A 22,312-nucleotide genomic window follows, 5' to 3' on the forward strand; every position below is an offset into this window, starting at 1 on the left:
TATATAATTAGTATAATAAATAATTATTAGAGTTAGTGTTGTAAAATTTAATGAAATAGTAAGCAATACTTGTATAATAATAGGAATATAAATATAAAAATAAATAATTAATACATATAGCATATAAAATTTATTTAAATAGTGGGTATAATTTGTATATAATTAGAAAATTATATACCTTTAGTATTGTAAAAAGTCAAATAATTAGTAAAATTTGAATAAAAATAAGTATAGAATAATCTATGGTTAGTACAGTTAGCCTTATAAAATTAAATTGAACACTTAGTATGTATAGAATTAAATAAGAGTGTACCAATCAAATTGTTTAACAAATAATACTTGTTTAACTGAAATAGATATTTTTATATTAGATTTCAAACTTGTTTTTAAACTGTTTAAATTTGGTTTTAGATAATATGTATTTAATTAAAATCAAGACGTTAAGGTATATTTTTTTTCTTAATTTGTGATATGTATGGTTTATTTATGAAACATCATGTACGAAAACAATATATACGATTAAAAAAACGATGTAATCACATAAGATTTACAAGACATAACTCAATATTTGCACACTTACTATGCTACATAAAGCAGTTACTAAACATTACTAAATAAAGTTAATTATTAAGAACTTAGGGTTCAAAATTTAAAAATTTAGAGTTGCTAGTTGTCGGTAGAATTATATTCTGGACAATACTCAAATTTGAAGAAAAATTTCGTAAAAAAAATTGACTTTTTTTCTCTATTGGATCCAAATAAATTCGTAAAATTATGTCTCCCATTTACATAAATCATTTTTAAAATATTTTTTTATTAGATTTCATTCGTTTTTTAATTAGCTTTTCTTAACTGTTAAATTAGCTAAAAGCGGAAAGGGAACAATAAAGAATACAACAAAAGATATGAAAATATTTCGCTGATTTATGCAATGTGCTTTTTTTTTCTTTTTACAAATGCTTATTTATAAAGAATATTGGTAGAAAAAATTGACAAATTACTATTTCAATGTGCAATCATGTACTATTTCAATGTTTGGGAATCAATAAATTGAATATATATTCATAAATACAAACAGAACTATAAGAATATAGTGAAAAAGAAGAGGGCCTTAACAGCAATGTATCAGATTTAGACGAAACTTGGAGTTGCAGCAGTTACCTTGATGCTTCATAAAATAGTATCTGTTTTAAAAAGAAGTGCAAAAATATTTTCCAGCATAACGGACTAGATACAATCAACAGAAATGTTTTTAGCGCATTCGAAATCAAAATCAAACAATGATTAAGGACTTTTACTTTTAAATTAATATTATACTTTACAAAGCAAATAAAAATGTCTTTCGCATTGTATACACTTTAATGAAGGATTTAATCTAGTAATAAGAAATATATATAATTATATCCTTTATTGTCCTTTGTAAATTTCATATTGTTTAATTTCTTAAATGTTATAAAACTGCAATCATCTTCTTTTATGAAACTCTGTAAAAGCTTTCGTAAGGCTGTACATTACATAAAACAAATATTTTTTGACACCAATTAATTTAGTTTTAGGAACAATTTAAGTATTACACTCGAAAAACTTTACATAAGAGTCCGAGACATCAACTAAAAAAATTAATATCTCCTCAAAAATACTGAGCCTTAAGGACAAGTTGATGATTGTATAGCTTACTTATGTTTAAAGCATTTCCTTAAAAATAGAGAATTTCCTGATAGTACAATGTAACTCACGATTGATTTCCAATTTCCAAGTACTTCAACAGTTTTCTCAAACTAATTACTATCGCAACTTCAGTTTTACTTTACAGAAAATCATGGTACTTACATGAATACTAAGTTTAAGCCTTCACGCCGGTCCAAAATTTAAAGGAAAATGACTATCATAAATAAGCGTTCTGGTTCGGTTTTGTAGAACTCTATTAGCAGGTTGTACTTTCAGCTAAGCTTCGTGGATAACACGCTTCATGAGTTATTCAACATATGGTAAAGTAATTTTCGCTATCACTACTTACAAACTGGTGATATTTCTCTCAACTTATCTTCCTTTGATTTTTAATGAATAAATCTTAGACGTTTAGTGTTGTATTTTTAAAGCATGTTTCAAGTAAAAACACAAACATAGCGATTATTCTTTGACAAACCGCTCAAAGCATCATAAATATTCCGTTATTGTAAATTTTTATTCAAGAACTCTGTCTTCAGTTATGTATTTCTATAACCTTCAGCTTACTTTAATTTCAAATTTCTCTACTTCTTAAGTTTTTAATTAAATTCTTTTGTAACTCTACTTAAAATTTAAAAAAAACAATCAATTTTAATTATTTTTTTTTAACTTCAAATTTATGTTAACGTTTTAGGTTAAGCGTTAAGTATTTATTTAAAACAGTTATACGTAAAGTATTTGCTTAGATAAATTTGGTTGGGTTCTCTTGAGTAATAATTTAAGTATGGTTAAATAATTAGTTATACGTGAGGTATTTAGAATAATTTTGTATTTTTATAGAAACAAAAAGGTTAGTGGCGAGGCTTAGCCAATTATTTAGCTTTAATTTTGATCATTTCCAAAATGGCTGTAGAAGTTTTAAACAATAACGGCGCTATGGTTCCGCGCACTTTCATGCTATTTAGTGGTGACCGAGCTTACCTTTTTTGAGCTATGGTATAAATAGCACACGATACGCAGTTATGACTCAAGAGATGCGTGATGGATACAGCACTAAATAAAGCAAGATACAGAAAGAGATACAGCACAAAGGCACAGCAGTAGTGGAGTATTAGGTTTAGTTCTCTGTATATTATCTCATGACAAAGATGCTAATAATAATAATCGTTTACTAGTAGGATACAGAAGCATGTCTAATGTGGTTTTTGTGAACTAATAGCTTTCGGTCAAATTTATTCTTTTGTATTTAAGATTTGTCAAAACGGAGTGCTATATAAGAAATTTAGTGAAGGGGAAAGTCTCGTATCTGGATTACGTTTTACTAATTTGCCTGAGTTTTTAATAAATATTTTGACGTTTACCAACGCTTCGAAAACGAGTTTATTCCAGTGCTTGCGTCACTAATTGATATCACTCCTTTTTCCGTATAAACTGTTGAAAGACGAAAATACTGTCTATCTGGAACTGACGCAATAAAGAAAAAACAGCTGAAAGATTCCATCATCAAATTTAAGCAACGTAAGTCAGCAGCTCATTATATTGCTGTCATAACTGATCAGCGAAAAATAAAAGAACCTCATAATAATGCAGTCATGAATTTCATTAAAATAATCCAGCTGTTCAACGCATTACAGCTGGCTTAGACATGACTTACAACGGTCATGACGCTGCAGTGGCTAAATACCACGAAAATAATAGAAAGTTTCATGGAGAAGTTGTTTCTACGTATGAAAATAAATGCACTGTTAACTTATTTTGGCAGCCCGATGCAAACTTGCAAATTTTTTTACTAAGTACTGTCTTAAAAAATGTCTTTAAACATCATTCTTCTATAACTTTCTAAAATTACCATATTTTAAATATAAAAACATTAAAAAAATCAGCAAATGATTAAAGATACATTTGACGAAAGGTAACTATTGTTTTATTTTTTATAAAATTTACAAAACAATTTTGAATCTTCTAGAAATTAATCAGAAAGAAGCGGTTGAGTATTATTATCTAGTTAATAAATATCTATCTCTATTGCAGAGCTTTTGCTTTTCTCTTTGAAAAGCGTAGCAATATTAAAGCTAATTTTAAGAAAATTAAATTTTGTTCCACTGACAGAAACTTCAAAAATAAACTCTAATTCGAATTTATAATCATACCTTGTTTGCTTAATATTGTACAATATGTAACAGTAGAATCAATACCTACGTATACATACAAACGAATCAATACATAAAGACTTTGAGTTTTATCATTTCTTTGAATAAAGAACTGGATATATCGTTTTTATTCATAAAAAATAAAGCTGAATATCTTTCTCATATGCATAAAAAATGTCAAAGAAAGATGAATGGCTCGTATACATTTTTATAAGTAAAATATCTTCTTGCGGGACATGGATGTAAAGATATTTTAGCCGTCTCTCCCTTTGTAAATGAAACGAAAAAAGGGAAGTCAGTTCTGTATCTACTGTATATCAAACTGACAGTTGGCATGGATTACACCATATTTGCAAAACAAATGAAGCGATACGTGCTTTCACATAGGTAAAATAAATGGTGAAATAGATATGGGAAAAAGACGATTGGAAAAGCAAAGGAAACGAACGCCATCTATTCAAATGACTGATATGCAAAATGACATTGTTGTAAAATCTCGACTTTGAAGAAAAACCATGATATTACGATGAAGTAGAATACTGATATAAATTTCCAAAATTTTCATATCTTTCATTTTGACACTTTTTACATTGCCTTTTTTCCACGAGGAATGATGAAAAGAATGTTCATTAATAAAATTTGGAATAGCATATCGATGTTTGCTTTTAATACGTGAGTTATATGTTACTTTTTAATATCAATTTCAGTTTTTATTAAATGTTCCTTTCAGTTTTTGCTGTCTCTTTTTTACCTAAAAAATTACTTAAAACTTCTTTAATTTCGAAATATTAGTAAAAATGTTTTATCTATAAAGCGTCCAAATGTTGGTCGTTTCCTTGCTCTAATACGAGGCATGTCAAGAAAGTAAATACGGTTCCGTTCTATCCCACCTCAAAGAAAGTGATAAAGTTCTCCCAGTGCTCGCACATGTCTATGCTTTTTCGTCTTGCCATTGACACCATTATAAGTGAATTATGTTGTGTTTGCATGCATTAGAGTGTGTTCAAATTCTTTAAGACTATTTCTAGTTTCTCCGACTGAGAAATGCTTTCTGTACTACGATTTATGAGCGCTAAGAATATAGACAAGTAGTCAAATTTTCGTGTTCTAACGTAGCTACATTAATTGTTTACCAATCATAAGACCAAAATGTAAATAGTTTCCTCATAATGCTGCTTCATCTATGCTCTGAATATAAACAGGAACAGAAGCGTGCGGAGAGGTTTTTCCTTTGCCAAATATACCAAAAGCACAGCTCGGTACGTAACAGAACCTGCTGAACTCCCATCCTAGTTTCGGAGATCATTTTAACGATGAAGCACACATAAACCTTCAAACCCTAACAGTTAAAATGCTCAGCCTCATCCGCGTTGCGATTTAAACTAGCTGAAATTCATTGTTAACCTGTTGAGAGATATGGTGATGATGGAATATAGAGAGAGTGGGTTCAGCAGTTCTGTGATGGATGCACCAATATTCATGACGAAGGATAGGGTTGAGGGTCGACTGATGACAACGATGGTTTGGTTGCAAAAGTAAAGGAGAAAATTCAAGAACACAGGTGTTAAGAACACTTTGTTTTACATTAAAAATGCTTTGGGATGACTTTCCATCAATTCAGAAAAACAGTTTTTCATGAGAAAGTTATAAATCGCTTAAATAATTGTTCTCTTACTGGGTTTTGCGAGATCCTGCATTTTAGAGGGTTTTAAAAATTTGGTTTCTCTTATTGAAAAATGCCTAAACAATGGTGGTAACAATTTTGAAAAATACTGTTTCGTGCAAAAATAATTTTTCTGGCGAAAAAATATTTCAGTTTTTCCAAAACAGTACTTACAGCCCGGACAAGTTTTGAACTTATTATAAGCTAAATATATTAAACAATTAACATTTCGACAAAAAAAATTGATTTCACTTGATACTCGATTCTAGTGATACTTCTGAGCAGCATAACTGGTATGAAATTCACTCCAAAAAATTTTTTGTTCCTAAAAACGGTAAGATCTGTTTTGAGAAATTATGACTGATGCTGCGAAAGATGATTAGCTACAATGATAACTAATCTGGTTTTCTCAGGATTTCATTAAAATATTTATGAATTTAAAATGCTTTCTCGGAGTAAAATTTGAAAAAAATAACATTTTCTTTATACACTAATATAATGCATCATGAATCATTTAAAAAGTTAATTTTTAATGATTCAAAAATTCGAGCTAAAAATGTACTCGAATTTTTAGATAGTGGTGTTATATTTTCAAATTAAATGCACTTACTCAAAAAATCTAAACGAAATATTGATAAACTGTTTGGTATATTTTAACACCTACGCCAGTGTTTTCCAAAATGTGGTACGCGTACCCGCAGGGGTATGGGAACAGTTTAACTGGGGCGCGCGTTCTCATGAGAAATATCTTGCAACAAACGAAAATTTCAAAAAATTTTATTTGAAAACAAAGCTAGCCATGAAATTTATGATTACGTATTTTTCTATTGGGTAATTTTTTGCTGAGTTAACAGTTAATAATTAGTGGTGTCAACAGCTAGTTGTGATTTTTAACTTCTTTGCAATTTTTTTATATTAGAAAATATATTCATTTTTTTATTAGTGGTACACAGCGTTACGAAAAATTTAGAAAGGGTGCACCAAAGTCATAAGTTTGGGAAACACTGCCCTACTCTGTCAATAAAGTAGTAAGCCAATAACCCATAGAAACCCATGCTGACCGGCAGCATGCATATTAAAATATGGATCTAGATATAATTGCTACTTTTTGCACTCGCACACCTACGAGAAGCACTAAAAAAAATTTAATATCTTATTTGTATTGTATTGTTTTTTGAATCTTGCTTAGACATTTTACAATATGTGCAATGGCTACAATTTCCTGTATAATGCACCAAACAAAAACGGACCCCCTAAATAACTTTTGATCTAATGATCGGATTTTCATCTTCAAGGAATCAATCTTAATGGCTCGAGGGGGTTACTTCAAATATGCTAATCAATAAGTGCAGTCATAATTTGAGTTACGGAATTAGGCACAAAAAATGCTCTCTGATTAAACATACCATTTTTTCAATGGATTTGGGTTTTTGACCCAAAAATGTAGGCAGTAGCCACAATCTGGGAAATATGGTCCGGATAGTTTGGTCAGGAAATCGTTTCAAAGTCTGGACCCCTTAATCTTAATTTTACTTCTTGCGTATTTCGACATATTTCGAGAACTTTCCAAGCAAAATGAAAGATTTTTGCACACAGTTATAAAATTCGTCCAGTCAAAGATCGTTCCTTGCAAAAACTACATTTTAGTAAATATTTATTATATTTAATAGACGGAGAAACCTTTTCAGTTGCATAATTTAGTACACCATTTTAACGTATTTAATTTTACGTGGCAAAATCCAAAATTTGATTGAAATAGGCTGAATAGTTCCTAAGTAGTTGAATTTTATAATTACATTTCTTTTTTAAATTATATTTCCCAGAAACTATTCGACCGATTTCGCTCAAATTTTGTATTTTGCCGTATTAATTTATAAACTTTAAAATCGTGTAAGAAATTGTAACAATTAAAAACTAATTAAGTAGCACATTTGAGGTCACTCTTTCAAACCATGCCAAATGAGTCCCAGTACAGGAAGGTCCGATTATTAGATCAAAAGATATTCAGGGTGGTCAGTTTCTTTTTTTTTCTTTTTCTTGGCTACTGCATATCTATTCTTATATCCAAGATGTAAACTTTATAGCTTAAATAGCACACCTTAAACATGTAAAAATTTATTGCTAGCAATAATTTACTTTTCCAATTTAGACATGAAGCCTATTCTTCGAGAAAAAAACTCTTTTCATGGATTTCCTACCTTCTAAATATTGACAATAAGTAAAGCCCACGCGACAGTCATAAAGTTTTCTGCAGAAAAAGTTTAATCGATGACGTTACAATTTTTATTTAAATGGGTGTAAATATTTGCATACTTTTCAATTTACGCATCAATCGACGGTTATTAAATTATCTGTTAAAAACTATTTTTTTCCCCAATTTTCGTTTTTAAAAGGTAAATATTCTGGTTAATTGAGTTACGTAAAAGGATTGTAAAGGCTTGAAATAAAATGTACCAGAAAAATATTACAGAGTTACGTATGATGGAAAATGAAATGATATTCAATTTCGTTCATGGTTTCAACCAGATGAAATGGAGATTTAAAATTATAAACAGAAATGACGTTTTATTGTATTTTTTACTAACAGGATTTGTGTATAGGATACAGATGTTTTATCAGTATGGATTATTTTTCTTATTTCAGTATGAAATACAGAATATTTGTTTGAAATTTGCTGGAGTCTAAGATAATAAAAAGTAAACTTTGAGACCCAGAATTTATTTCAGGAAGAGATGTTACAAAAAAAGATTTTTATGAAAATTAGAAAATTAGATTTAAGGACAAATATAAAAACAGAAAGAAATGAAAATATTAAATAAACCTGACTTTTGATCGTTTCGGTAACTTAACCATTTAGACATTATTTTCCATATTGTGCCTACCATATTATGTATGCGAGATCAAAAAAGGAAGTATAAAAAAAACTCTAAATATGCAAGCTTTTTGAAGGGCTATATTAGTTGGTTTAAAGTAATGTATTAAATGGCTTAAATTTAAGAAATTTTTTTCAGATACGAGCTATAGTAATATGTATAAAAAGAGAAGGTGCCTAATATGGGACTCTCGGTATATCAGCATATTATGGGACTCTCGGTATATCAACATATTATGAGACTCTCGGTATATCAACATATCATAGCACATTGTGCAGCTCTAGTGCGACGTAAGTGAAGAAATCAATCAATCAAAACAAATCAATATCAACATATTAAGACAAAATCTGTCTAAAATGCACGAGAATCCAATGTAAAGACCATGGAAAAACACAAGACCTTCAATTGGCTGTGGTGCTTGAATGGAATGTGTTTGTAAAAATTATTTTGCTTTTGCTTTATTTCATATATCCTTAAAGTATTGCTTTTTTATCAAAATTTGTATGGATCAGCCGTGGTGGCTCAGGGGATAGAGCGTTCGCAACCCGAAAAGGTGATCCAGGTTCAAATCCTAGAGGTGGCTAGTGGATACAAATTCTGTTCCCGGTTGCCACCGACTACAGAACTGACATAAAATATCCTCAGAGGTAGAGGAATCATGGGTGGAATCCCCTTGGCATCGGGCTAACTGTGAGAGGTTTTTGTTCTTTTCGTCTTCATGTAACGCAAATGTGGGTAAATTCCATCGAAAAGTACTCCACGAAGGCTAGTTCTCCTCATTGTTTGATCAAGGAGATCCCTTGTCTTCTGAGTTGAGTTCGAAATAACAGTACTGCGGAGTTCAACGTTGGCAGTCGTAACCTTAAAATTGGATCGGCTGTTCAACAAAGGTAATGAAATAAAATAAAACGCGAATGTATAATTTGTTAAACGTCATAGATTCATTTTGTTATACCATGAAAAGAAACTTGGATCAATTATTATAATAACTAATGTATGTATATTATAATAAATGGAATATACAATAGTGCAATTTGATACTATCTTGGTACTACCCTATATAAAGACAAACTTTTTAGATTTGGCAGATTTTTGTTGCATTTTTATCTCTTGACATAGTACTGTGGTGCTCTTGATTTTTCTAAATTTAACCAATCACTTAAGACTAACACCATTCACATGTTTCTTTGATATAAAAGTAATGGAATTAATATTGTAACGTTTAAATCTTATTTTTAAAAAAAAGTTTTTATCATATTTTGACATTTTCATCTAACCGTAAGTGATAATATTTTTTAAGTAGCTTTATTATTCACGAAGCTTAACATTCACAGTTCACATTACATTACTTTTCTTACATTTAGATTCCTATTCAATATCATGAAAGCAATTCTTTAGTCTAGAACTAAATGTGGAGGAGCGATCTTTAATTGCATTTCACCGAGAAGAAAAATAAACGTCGACAATCTGCTCAATCCATAATCAGTAAAAGTGTGTCTAGAATAATAGAGGTATTGAAGTGAAACTCTTCCGGTTCTTTGTCTTAGAGAAAAATCTTTTTAAAGCATCCTTTACGCGTCGGAAAAGCTCAGAGTACTTCCTTTGCTTCGCCGTGTAGGGTTCATACAGTTAAAAGTGAAAAAAAAAACTTAACTGAACGATATGGGGTTTCTTAAAAAAATACATTCTATTGTCTTAGTCACGTCTTCTATTGTTATGCTTGGCCAAATACTTTTCAAGGTAATAAATGAATAAAGGATTTTATTTTTCTTGAGTGAATAGAGAATTTTATGTAAAGCATAGATTGAGTTTTTTTTTTATAAATAATCTTTCTTTCTTATTGTATAAGGATTTCAATAAATATATTTTAGAAGTATTCAGAATTTCTTGAAAAATATTAAATCAAATTAGTTGCAACATGATTTTATTTTCTTAGTAATAAAATTAAATTAATTAGATATATGAGAACAAATAACGTCTATCAAAAGTGCAAAAAAAGTATTTTATCGAATTATTTTTGCTTAGATGTTATTGTTTCGTTATTTATCAATTTAAATTCTGCTTTTAAATGTTATAAATGAATGTATTGATATTGGCATAAGTACAATTTTTAGCATACTGCATTCATTAACATAAATATACTTTGCATATTCTGCCTTACTCATTAGTTCCTATATTTTTTTTAGTTTTATTATTCTATGCGCGTTATTAGAAAAAACATTAGTCATGATAAACGAAAATATTTTTTTAATAATAAATATATAATTTATGAGCTGTTTTACTGGGATCATATTTTATCGAAACTATATAAAAGTTCTTCTTTAATTGGTTTTGCTTCTCTAACTTAATTTCCTTTTTCTTCGCATATATATATATATATATATATATATATATATATAACAAAATAAATAAATACAAGAAAACACGATGAAAGTTAAGAAAAACAATAAGTTTCACTTATTGCGCATAAGCTGAAAGTAAACAGAACTCATTAGATAAGTTCAAAATGAAGATAAAACAAAGGAAAATTACAGACATATGATGAAGGGGGAGGGGAAATAATAATGAAAAAAAATAGCAAGCAACTGATTAAAAAAAAAAAACTCTATTGTATTAATATATTTTGCTTTGGCTATATTGATGCAATATCAGAAAGCATTTTCTTTTTGCGGATATAATCGTGTGGGCTGATGAGAAGATTATATCTTTTATTTTCCGTTTAAAAAAAAGAAAAAAAATGTTTGTTTTTTTTTAAAATCAGTTGTTTGTTATTTTTTTTCACTATTATTTCCACCCTTTTTTTCATAAGTCTATAAGTTTCCTTTGTTTTACCTTCATTTTGAACTTATATATATATATATATATATATATATNTGTATATATATATATATGTATATATATATATAACAAAGGAATTTTTTAAGTACTAAAGAGGTTTCTTAATGTTATATATTGATAAGCTAAAAACTAAAAATCTTATTTTAAAACCTAAATAAAAGGTTTCAAAAATAGTAGAATAGCGACTTTTGTTGAATGCAAATTTAGTTCTGTTACATACATGTATAAAACAGAGTAAAATATAAATATTTATAAAACAAACATAGGGACTTTTTAGTAATAATTGATTAAACAAAAATGCGTACAAAACATGTACGAATTATATGTATATAGGTCCAAGGTAGTGTTTTGTTGGATTATGTGAAACACTTGGGAAACTCAAGTTTCAAATAAATATCGAAATATTAACCAAAATTACTAAGATTATTAAAAAATTTGAATGGTTTCAAACAGTTAGATGTTAAAGATGTCCAATGCACTAATGTAATGATGAAATATTCTTTGTTAATACTGAGTACACATTTTGTCTCATGTCTTAAGTTGCCATCATATGTCTAACTTTGTACAACAAAATGGTTCGGAGTCTGACTTATCCTTTGAATAATGTCTAATCTCTATTTCTGAATTCATTCATGCACAATCTGAGAAAATTGAAAATAATTCTGATGCATTAAATCACTTTAAAAGGATTAAATATTAAGCTGGTATTTGCGTCTTGAAGACCATTAATTTCTAGAAAATAGACTACTCTATGCATTTTTCAAACAGCATTAATTACTAAATGCTTTTGATTCAGTGAAAATCTGTTCAACGAGAGATTGAATGATTTATGAAATTAATGCCATGCAGATTAGCGTAATTTCAAATGGGAAAGGTGATTGCAAGTATTTAGAGCATTATAAATTTTGGCATTAATTTAAAAGCGTTGTACGTGATTATATCATTACAGCAATAGAAATTATTTGTAATTAACCTACAAATTTTATTTGATATGATAATATCTTAATGCACGAAATATAATAATATAATTATTAGAAATAAGTATTGGGAGAATAAAATTAAATAAATGATGGATTACATGCCTAGGATTTACTATAATAATATTTATTATGTAATTATTATTATAAATATTTTAAATATTTTAGTCAGAAATGTTATAAGCACTTTCTATTATAAACTAAAGGTAAGTTACAACTTAGATGACGATCAGTTGATACAGAGATGCCAAATGCTCCGGGAGCGCCATAGTAACTTAAAAAAACGGTGAACAACTACAAGCTGAAATTTCCACATATTTACCAAATTTTGTTTACTTTTTAAACGGTGTAGCGTGAACTAACTGTTATAAAATAGCGAGTTATATAAGCCTTTGAAATATTTAGAAATAGTGGAGGATAAAACCCTAATAAATTGAATTTATTAAACCAAGAATCACACATTAATAAACTATCACTCGAAAATATTTATTTACTGTCCGGAGCAAGTAGGCATTTCTGTTAATATCGTGTAAGAGGAAGTCATGTAGAAGTTAATAAACTCATGTAAGCAAATCTATATTTTATCTGATAAGTTTTATTATATTTTTTTAAAAAAATGCATAGTTGTTATTCCATAATTTCCGTGTTTTATTCTTTCATGGCTGCCAATAATTTTCTTGACCATGATTGCTTTAAAACATCATATTAAATCTAAATTCTATACCACCAATCGTAGATTCTTCAGTAGGCATACTCGTTCACTCTTATACGTGCAAGGACAAAAGGAGTTTCCTGTGTGCCCAAGTGTAATGCACACCAATCTACTCCAGACCATTTGCTCTCCTGTCCAGAACATTTGTTCTCCTGTTTGCTCTCCTGTTAGTATTAGAGAGAGAAGAGTTATATCTTTTAAAATCCTGTGCTGGTTCATGATTTTCTGTGTATGGATGATCTTCTGGACTTGATCTAGCTAAGGACAGAATCAAGTGGAACAAGAAACAACAACACATATTAAATCCTTAAAGTCTGAAGTGCCGCGACTTTTGCCATGGAACTGACGGGAGATTAGAATCCTAATATTTATGCAGCAGTAGCATTGATCAAAGAAAGTATAAGTAATCAGGGTGTTATTGTTAATTAAGCCCTAATTAGTTCATCTATAACGTTAGTTAAAGTAATTTTGTCTGCTCCCATGGAATATCAAAAATTTTAATGCATTCGGTGTAAGACGAATAGGATATATTATCTCGGACGTTTTAATAGGATATTAAAGTTATTTGATCCACAGTATCTAAAGTCAAATAAGAAATTTACTTTCAAGCATAAAAAGTATGCGCAACGCATTGGCAAACTTTATCTTTTTACTGACCAATGCCAACTACTTTTTAGAGAGTAGTGAGTGTTGCCTGATTATTGTCACTGTGTGAAGTAACATAAAAACCATTATGGGATCCACAGAAAATAATTTTTAAAGATCGTACAACCATCCTTGATTGGTTTAGCCAGCAGAAGACCAACTACGGTGCTTTAATATAAACAGAATCATTGTCTACAGCATTTATCCTAAGAACAAGAATCTATCGGTGAATCGTAAATTGCAAGAAACAAGTTGCTTGAGCAGGTGACAAAAGATTCTAATTGGTAAGGGCTGATGGTAAGGTTCTACTGTTGTTCAAATCCTACGATGCCATTGAGTATAATTGTTAGCAAATGGCTATTTAAGCTAGTGGTGAATTGATAAATATGTTAGCAATATTTCACAACACCAATATTTTCCTCTGTTGAAAATCGAACAATTATTGCATCGATCTGCAATTTTCTTGCAACTTGAAAATCACCTAACATGTACTTCACATAACTTAGTAAGAATAGAATTTTGATACATAATAGAGGCTATTAACATTTTTGCTATTACGGGACTGCTACCAAGTCTGCATGGTTCAATACATCTTTCCATAGCTTTAAAAATGTCTGATTTCTTCTTTTCATTTTTGAACAAGGCTTCCTTAACCACTATTAACGGATAAAATCTTTTTAAACAGTTGTCATTTATTTTTAAAAAAAATATACGATAGAATTATTTAAATTTAATTTTTACTTATAAATTAAGGACTAAAATGGACTTAAGTTCATAAAAGAAATTATTTCAGGAAAGGCGAAATACGAAAATCACTCGCATCTGGTACTTAGAGAGTCTCACTCCTTCGAGTTCGGAGTCAGCAACAATTTACATATTAACCAAACTTCTTTACGTTCAGTTTTTAATTTCCTTCTTAATATTATTTATTTTATAGACAGTGGGAAACAGTCGACTCAATTCTAAGTTTACGACTCCAATGTATACCTCCGAAGCCTTGTAATTTTGAAATCAATTTGCTTTCATGGAGGACTTTTTGAGGGAACTAACCCACATTTGCGTTACATGTTGAGAAAAACCACAAAAACCTCCAATGGCTAGCCTGACAGCAAGGGGACTGTAACCCGTGATCCAGCAACCACTGAGGATATTTTAAGTAAGCACTGTGGTTGGTGCCAGATGGGTGAAAACCACGAAAACCTTCTTCGGTTAGCCTGACAGCAAGGGAACTGTAACCCATGATCCATCAACCACTGAAGATATTTTATGTCAGCATTGTGGTCGCTGCGAGTATGGGTGTGGAATTCATATTGACCAGTCACAGCTGGTATTCGAATAAGGTTCATCTGATTGGGAGGCGAGTGCTCTATCCTCTGAATTACCAATGCTCTCTTAATATTATAGTTATTTCTAACGTAAATTATTCGTTAATTATACCGTTGTTTTTAGCACTTGTATGGTGTTAATTTTATCGTAGGTTAGAAATAATTCCGGGCTTCTTATCACTGAGCGCTAATGGCTCTTAGAATGTTCTCCACTACACTGACCATGGCACATTCAACCAGCACAATCTTTTGACTAATTTTTGAACTATTGCTGCTGGAGCTCAAACATTGCGCGTTCACCGTTTAAATAAGCTTCCTTCAGGACATTTTTCCTCAAAAAAGGAAAATGATATTCAACTTTGTTCGGAAATTATCTTCAACTTCGTACTTAAATCTTCTTTTTTTCCATTTCTAGTATTCAGTTATGTAGTGATAGATTATTTAGTGAAAACAATGTTATAATCGATAATATTTTGGCTTAAGTTTTTGTTGTGGAATTGAGTTTCTGAAATAAAAGAAATCAGAGGAATCATCATCACCATAGGGTAATTATAAAAATATTTTTTTTTTATCAAAAATATAATTTTTAATAAATGCATAATGACAGAAAAGGTATTGTCAATGCTGGTATAAAAGGCCTTTCAAGCATTCTAAATATATTTGAAACTTCCCGACCATGAGATCATATAATAGCTGAAATATTTCCTGCTTACTTTAATCCTTTAGAAATAAATGCTTTTTTTTCAGTTCGGCAACTCCCAAAAGAAAATAAAAAATTTTTATATGTTGATAAATGATCAATCAAAAAATAATGCATGTTGTTTAATTAATTTTCAGGCTATGTATATCAAATAATATAATTTTTAATTTATAATATCACTAACACGAATTATAAACATTTTATTATTCATTTGAAATAGGTCATTCCATTATTAAAATTTTTTATAGACTATGATCAATCATTCAGAAAACACAAGTTAATATGCCATAAATAGTTTCAACTATCATTCTAATATTGGCGTAATTTCTAGTTAATGTCCATATTCATTAGCGTCGAAATGAAAGAATTTAATTCATTTTCTTCTTCTAACGAAAGCAATTTCATTGCAATGAAAAAAATATTTTAAAATCTTTCAAAAAATTTAAATGAAGTTTCATAAAAAATAATTATGACTTTTTACCAAAATTTATCCTCCATAAATGTATAAGAAAATACATTTTTTTAATCATTATCGTCCGTAACTTCACATTTTACACATTTATTGCTTTTAGTTTGTATTTTAATGAGATGGTTTGTATTTTTATGACAAAATAAATTTTCTGTTTTAATAATGGCAATTTTTTATATCCTTTTTTTTTCATCCTATGGAAAGAATTAATTTATGTTTAATGTTATAATAATACTAATTTGAAGGGCTACTAATATACTCGTATTTTAAGCAAGCATTAAATGTTTTTGCTAACTCAGCACTAAATCCTTCCATTTTTTTAATTCTGGTATTTCTTAAAATAAAATAACTTATAAAAATAAAATTTCCTCATTTCATTATAGACTGTATCACCGGTTGTCCAGTCGTTCAAATATGTTCGTTTTTTATTCTCCAGAACACCGCAAAGTCTTTTCTTATGCAAAAAGAATTTATTCTTCAATAAAAATATTTTTTTAATTTAATTCCAAACTTTCCTTTTCTTAAAAATAAAAAAAAATCATTGATGAAATATTTATTCGAAATTTAAAACAAATGCATGAAAAATAAGTATTCATTTCCTAAAGCTTAAACATATTTCTTATATCATTGATTTAATGGAATAATTTTTGAATTTAACAAAATTAAATAGTAGTAACTTTTTTCAACGGTATTAAAAAGCAATAAGAAAACTGGAATGCGCATTTAGTTTTCATGTACAGCGAAAGTAAAGGAGATAGATTTTTAAAAAAACCAAAGCGGAACCGGTTTATAAAGGTCACAGGTTAAATTCATTGAAAACTCCACAAAATTCAGTAGCATGTCTATGTGAAAATGAGGAGTGGTAAGACAAAGAGAAAGCTTCAATATTTATACTTAGACGAATGAAATAAAGACATTAATGTAATTTTTACTATAAGTCAAATGAGGCAATCCAAAAGACGATAGATTTAGAATTTCAAGGATCTTATGAAACAGATTACACTTTGAACTTGTGATCATATTAATTAATACAAAAGAAGTAAAAATTTTTCCGTAACTAAAGTCCGCAACAAGCTTTGACACCAATAGTTTTGAAGGTGTTGTGTGTTCATTTCTTCCAATTATCTGATATTTAAATGCAATATTCTTATAAAAAACTAAACGTAAAATAATTAAAATAGAGCAAAGCTTGCAGTAATAAAGTGCATATGAACAAGTGTATCAACATGAGCAGGCATACAAGCGTGGAGCAGTTAAGCTTATCTGGCAATGGTTCTTGAATAATTTAAATCATACCAATCATTTCTTGTAATTATTGGAAACAACTTTTTAAGTTTTATTGGTCAATGCTTTCCGTAAAATCAGAAATTTGCATTGATGAATCATAAAAGCATGTTTAAGTTGTGCCCCAATGACTTTATTTAATATATAGCTTTAAAATCCTTCTCAAAATAGAATAAAAATTTAAATACACTACCGTCATGTGGGGCTACTTTGTGCAGGATTTCGCAGTTTTTGAACTTTGACAAGTAAAAAAACTATGTTAATTCAAACTTTAATAAAATTTATCGATATTATATTCATAACTGGTGAATTTGATCAATATTGGCATTATTTGTATGTAATAATTACAAATAATAAGTCAAAACATACCTTGCACAAAGTAGCCCCCAAGCGGGGCTACTTTGTGCAACGATAGGAATTCAGATTAATAATCATGTTTTTAGTAAATTATTGATATAAAATTGTTAAAAAAGTTAACTGTTGACATTTTTAATAACAAAAACATCAAGATATGTAAAGATATTAGTTTAAAAATAATTTTCAGCGTTAAAAACCATTTTTTATAAAGAAATTTTCTCTTAAAAATAATTTTTATTTCAAAACATTTGAGTTTAAACAAAGGGAAAACATATACATTTTTGATCATTGAAATGGATGAAATTTCAAGAATAATAATTATTACATATTCATTAACATTTATAATATTGATAAATTTGAACATAACATGCTTGAATGAACATGACAGAACTTGCTCTTCAGTTTCCGTCAAAATCACCTGATGTCCTATAAAATATATTTTTTATGTGTTAAATCGTATGATTAATTCATTAGAAAAATCTTTGTAGAAGAAAAATGATAGTTTACCAGCACGTTTCACGTGTTTCTTGTGAATTTTATTAGAGATAGTATTTCTGCGGATTTTGTACTTCCGAGAAGCTTCTGCAATCGACATACCGCCAGCAACTGCTTGCAAACATTGTTGCAGATTTTCTAAAGTGTTATCACGGTAGTTTCTCGTTCCAGGTATTTTTTTCATAGCGTCTGACAATTTTTCTGTCGAAAAAAAAACGAATGAAACATTGCATTTTTTTCATTTTCCGTTTATTTGTTATTAATTTTCAAATTTTTTTTACCGCTAACATGATATAATTGTTTTTTAATACATGAATAAAAAAGTTTGCAATTATGACAATTGTTTTATCAACGTCTTTGCATTTCACAGTTGAAGTTTCCACGCACACTTTTCGACGTCCTACATTCTCGGAAAGTTGTTGACATTGGATAAACAAAACACACTCTGAGATTGATTTAAAATTCAAGAAAATGTTTGTAGTAATAGAGGAGACTTTTATCTTCAAATTCCACACATTTTTAACTTGAAAAAAAACATAATACTGAATAGCAGCACTTGAAAAGTGCCAAATTCGAATTTGCACAAAGTAGCCCTCGTTGCACAAAGTAGTCCCACATGACGGTACTAGCCGTTAAGGGGACACTGGACGTACAAAGTACAATTTTTATTCGATCATTTTCAAATTTTAACCGAATATTGTTGATCTGTGAACAATGTTAAAAAAATATAATTAATTTTAAAATTATAGCCCAAAGTATAGTTTTTAAATGTTGGTAATTCAGAAGTTCCTTAATTGTAATATTTTTGATTAAATTATTAAACAAATACGTTGCTTATGGACATATTATATTTACCGTATAGAAATAAAACGTAAATAGGGAAGGGATTTCCATTGCGTCCCCAAAAATGTCTTAAAAAAACACACTTCAATTATGCTTGTTCAATTATTTAAAAATAAAACTAAGGCATTCAGTTAATCAAATGCATTTAGAATCGAACAAGACACATCGAGGAACATCTAAACAATTTTCAATAACAATAAGAAGAAACAGGTGAGCTGGGAATTCTAAGTTCTACGAATAAGTCTGTTATAAGACAGTAATTCAGTTCTAAGAAAATTCAGTTCTAAGAACATAGAAAAATTGCATTGCGAGAAAAAGCAACTTTGTCAACGAGAACTGCATATTGATGCATGGATCTTTTCAAATACATAATCTTATAACTCGGTAAGAAAAACTCTAATTCAAACACGGTTTTATGCATAATACTTAGTAAAGTCTAACTTATTATAATATATTTAATACCAAATAATGGAGTTTTAAAGGAGTTTTCTCATTTTGAAAGTCCAGTCGATACGGAAAAGAATTTAAATCTTTCCGAATGTAACAAATTCTAACTTTTTACTAATTTGTTTTCCTTGTTAATAATTTGTCAAGCTTTTATTTTTAATCTGATTAATTAATTATGTGAGATCCATATTATGTATAACTTTTTAACTAGGCAATTAAAATAATTCTAATTACATCTAAGAATTGTAACGGGACATCCTGCTGATTGAATCTTCAGATGTTTGGTAACATACATACTTTTGAACTTCTCAACAAAATATCAATAAAATGCAAAATCAGGAATCTCAACAAAATGCAAAAGCTTACTAAAATAGAAATCAGAAATCTGAACCCATAAGATGATGAAAGGTGCACAGATTTATTTTTAATATATGCAACTTATTCGTGTAATTAACAGATACAGAGAAATCAATGTAACCATAGATAACAGATTCGACTATTATATTAAACTATAAATCCATCACAGCATCTGACGACTAATTTAGACTAGATAACTACATTGTTTCAGTTGTCAGCCATGTTAAACTATAATATTAGGTATTGGTAAACTAAACTATTAGGTATTATTTTATTTGACTATATTATTAAGCTATATAATATTACATTGCTTAAAAAAAGGTTCTTAAAAGCGAAAAATAACGCTTTCTCTAGCATTAACAATTTATTTATAGTAAGTAAAACCCAACTACTGTGGTTTTTCTAGTTTTGGTTTTTACCTTTTTAGGTCAATTTTTCGTTTGAAACTACGTTTTTTTTTTATTTCAAATTTTTTCTTTAATTTCACGTGTGATAAGTCTTGAAAATGGGAGTCTATTTTTGAAGATCTTGAAACATGTTGACTGTTATTTCATATTAGCAAGTTTTTGAAACAAATGAATTTTTTAATCTGGTAACATTTATTCATATATTAAACAAGGTGAAGTAAAAGTTGCGTGGACTAATCATTGCATCATTTCATTTGAATATTATCTTAAACTATATAATTACATACTTTGAGAATGAAATGTAAAAACATGAAACAATTCAAACTTTTATAGTCAACTAATTAGCAATGTAATAAAAAATATGCACTGAAATTAATGTTTTATTAGACTAGATATTTGCATCATTATAATTGACTAGAATTTGAATAGACTTTGTAATTGCATCATTATAACTGACTAGAATTCGACAAGACCTAATTATTTCATCCTATCAAAGTAAAATCTTAAAGATGAACTTATTTTTTATTTCTGTAATAAATGCATATAGAAATCAATTTTATATAATTATATCGTTTCATTTACTTACAAAGTTAATATTATAAATAATTAGCATGTATTTTAAGGTTTTTTTATTTATTCTAATATTATTTTGGCATATATATATATATATATATATATATATATATATATATATATATATATATATATATATATATATATATATATATATATATATATATATATATATATATATATATATATATATATATATATATATATNTATATATGAAGAGAGAGAGATGAAGAACAAATAATCTTTTTTTAAGAACAAAAGATGCCTATTGATGCCTATAATCGTGATTGAAGTGAGAGGGTTCTAGTTTATTGATTTATACACTGTGTTTTAGCATGATAATGTTCAAGAATCCTTTCAAACATTTTCTCACTGTGTGTACTTCTTGCAGTCTTACAGATATTCTACAAAAGCTTAATACTTGCCAACTGTTTGGTTCCAACATGTTTTCTTGAATTTCTTCCATGTATGAGATGGTTTGAAGAAAACAGTCATCAAGAAAAGAAATTTGATCTACTATGATCACGCAAGTACTTGAACTATACAAGTTTACTATCTATCAGTAACTTCTCTTAGTGAATAGAAATAAAAAAGAAGTATAAAGAGAAAGATATAAAAGAAAAACTGCCGTGATCATGTTCTTATAGATCAAATCCTATTTTTTAGGCTTCAAATATGGTCAATAATTTTACTTGGCATCAAAGAGCATCGATTTCATTATTTTTGAATAAACATTATTTTCGAAAGAGAAATCATATATTTTTAAAAAATTCACTCAAATGGGAAAGAGAAAATCCGTTATTCTGAAGCAAATCTTTTTTTTTTAAGTTTATAATTACCCTAAACTTGTTAAATAATGTAATGCTTAATTATTGTTGCACTCAGAGGACTTTCGATGCTAATTAGCTTCACGGTTTCATTTTCATTTCTCCCAAATGTTAAAACAGAGAAAAATTGTGATTTAATATTTTATGAGTGAAAGCAAAGTATTCTATAATTATGAAGTAAACACAGTATAATGAAGAATACTAAAATACTTACAAATATTTTTAAATGGAATTATCTTCGAGTAAGGGAATTTTACAATTGTAAGCAACAATGTTTTAGGATCGCTGTATAGCTCTCAGAGATACGGAGAGAAAAATAAAATAAAATTCAGAGTAAGATGTTGTAATTTTTAAACCATTCCATCGATTAAACTATTAGAACAGTGTCTTCTAGGTTTCGATCATCATCCTTTTTCTGAAGAAGAAAAATTGATGTCCGTCAAAGGAAAAAAAAACATGTTTATTCATAGAAATTACATTTTTGTTACTATATTCGTAATTAGAAATAACGTCTGAACTATTTAGCGGTAATATTAGAGATCGCCCACTAATATTCTTGTTAAATAGTTAATCGGATAATAATAGATTTAATCTTGGAGATATTCTTATTTTTGTGCTTTGTAGTTATAAAATATTTGAGAATTTTAATTTTTTATTATTACCGGATTTCATTGTTTAATAGTTAAATATTAAATATTAAT

The sequence above is a fragment of the Parasteatoda tepidariorum genome, chromosome 3 (assembly GCF_043381705.1).
Source record: "Parasteatoda tepidariorum isolate YZ-2023 chromosome 3, CAS_Ptep_4.0, whole genome shotgun sequence".
Taxonomy (NCBI): Eukaryota; Metazoa; Arthropoda; class Arachnida; order Araneae; family Theridiidae; genus Parasteatoda; species Parasteatoda tepidariorum.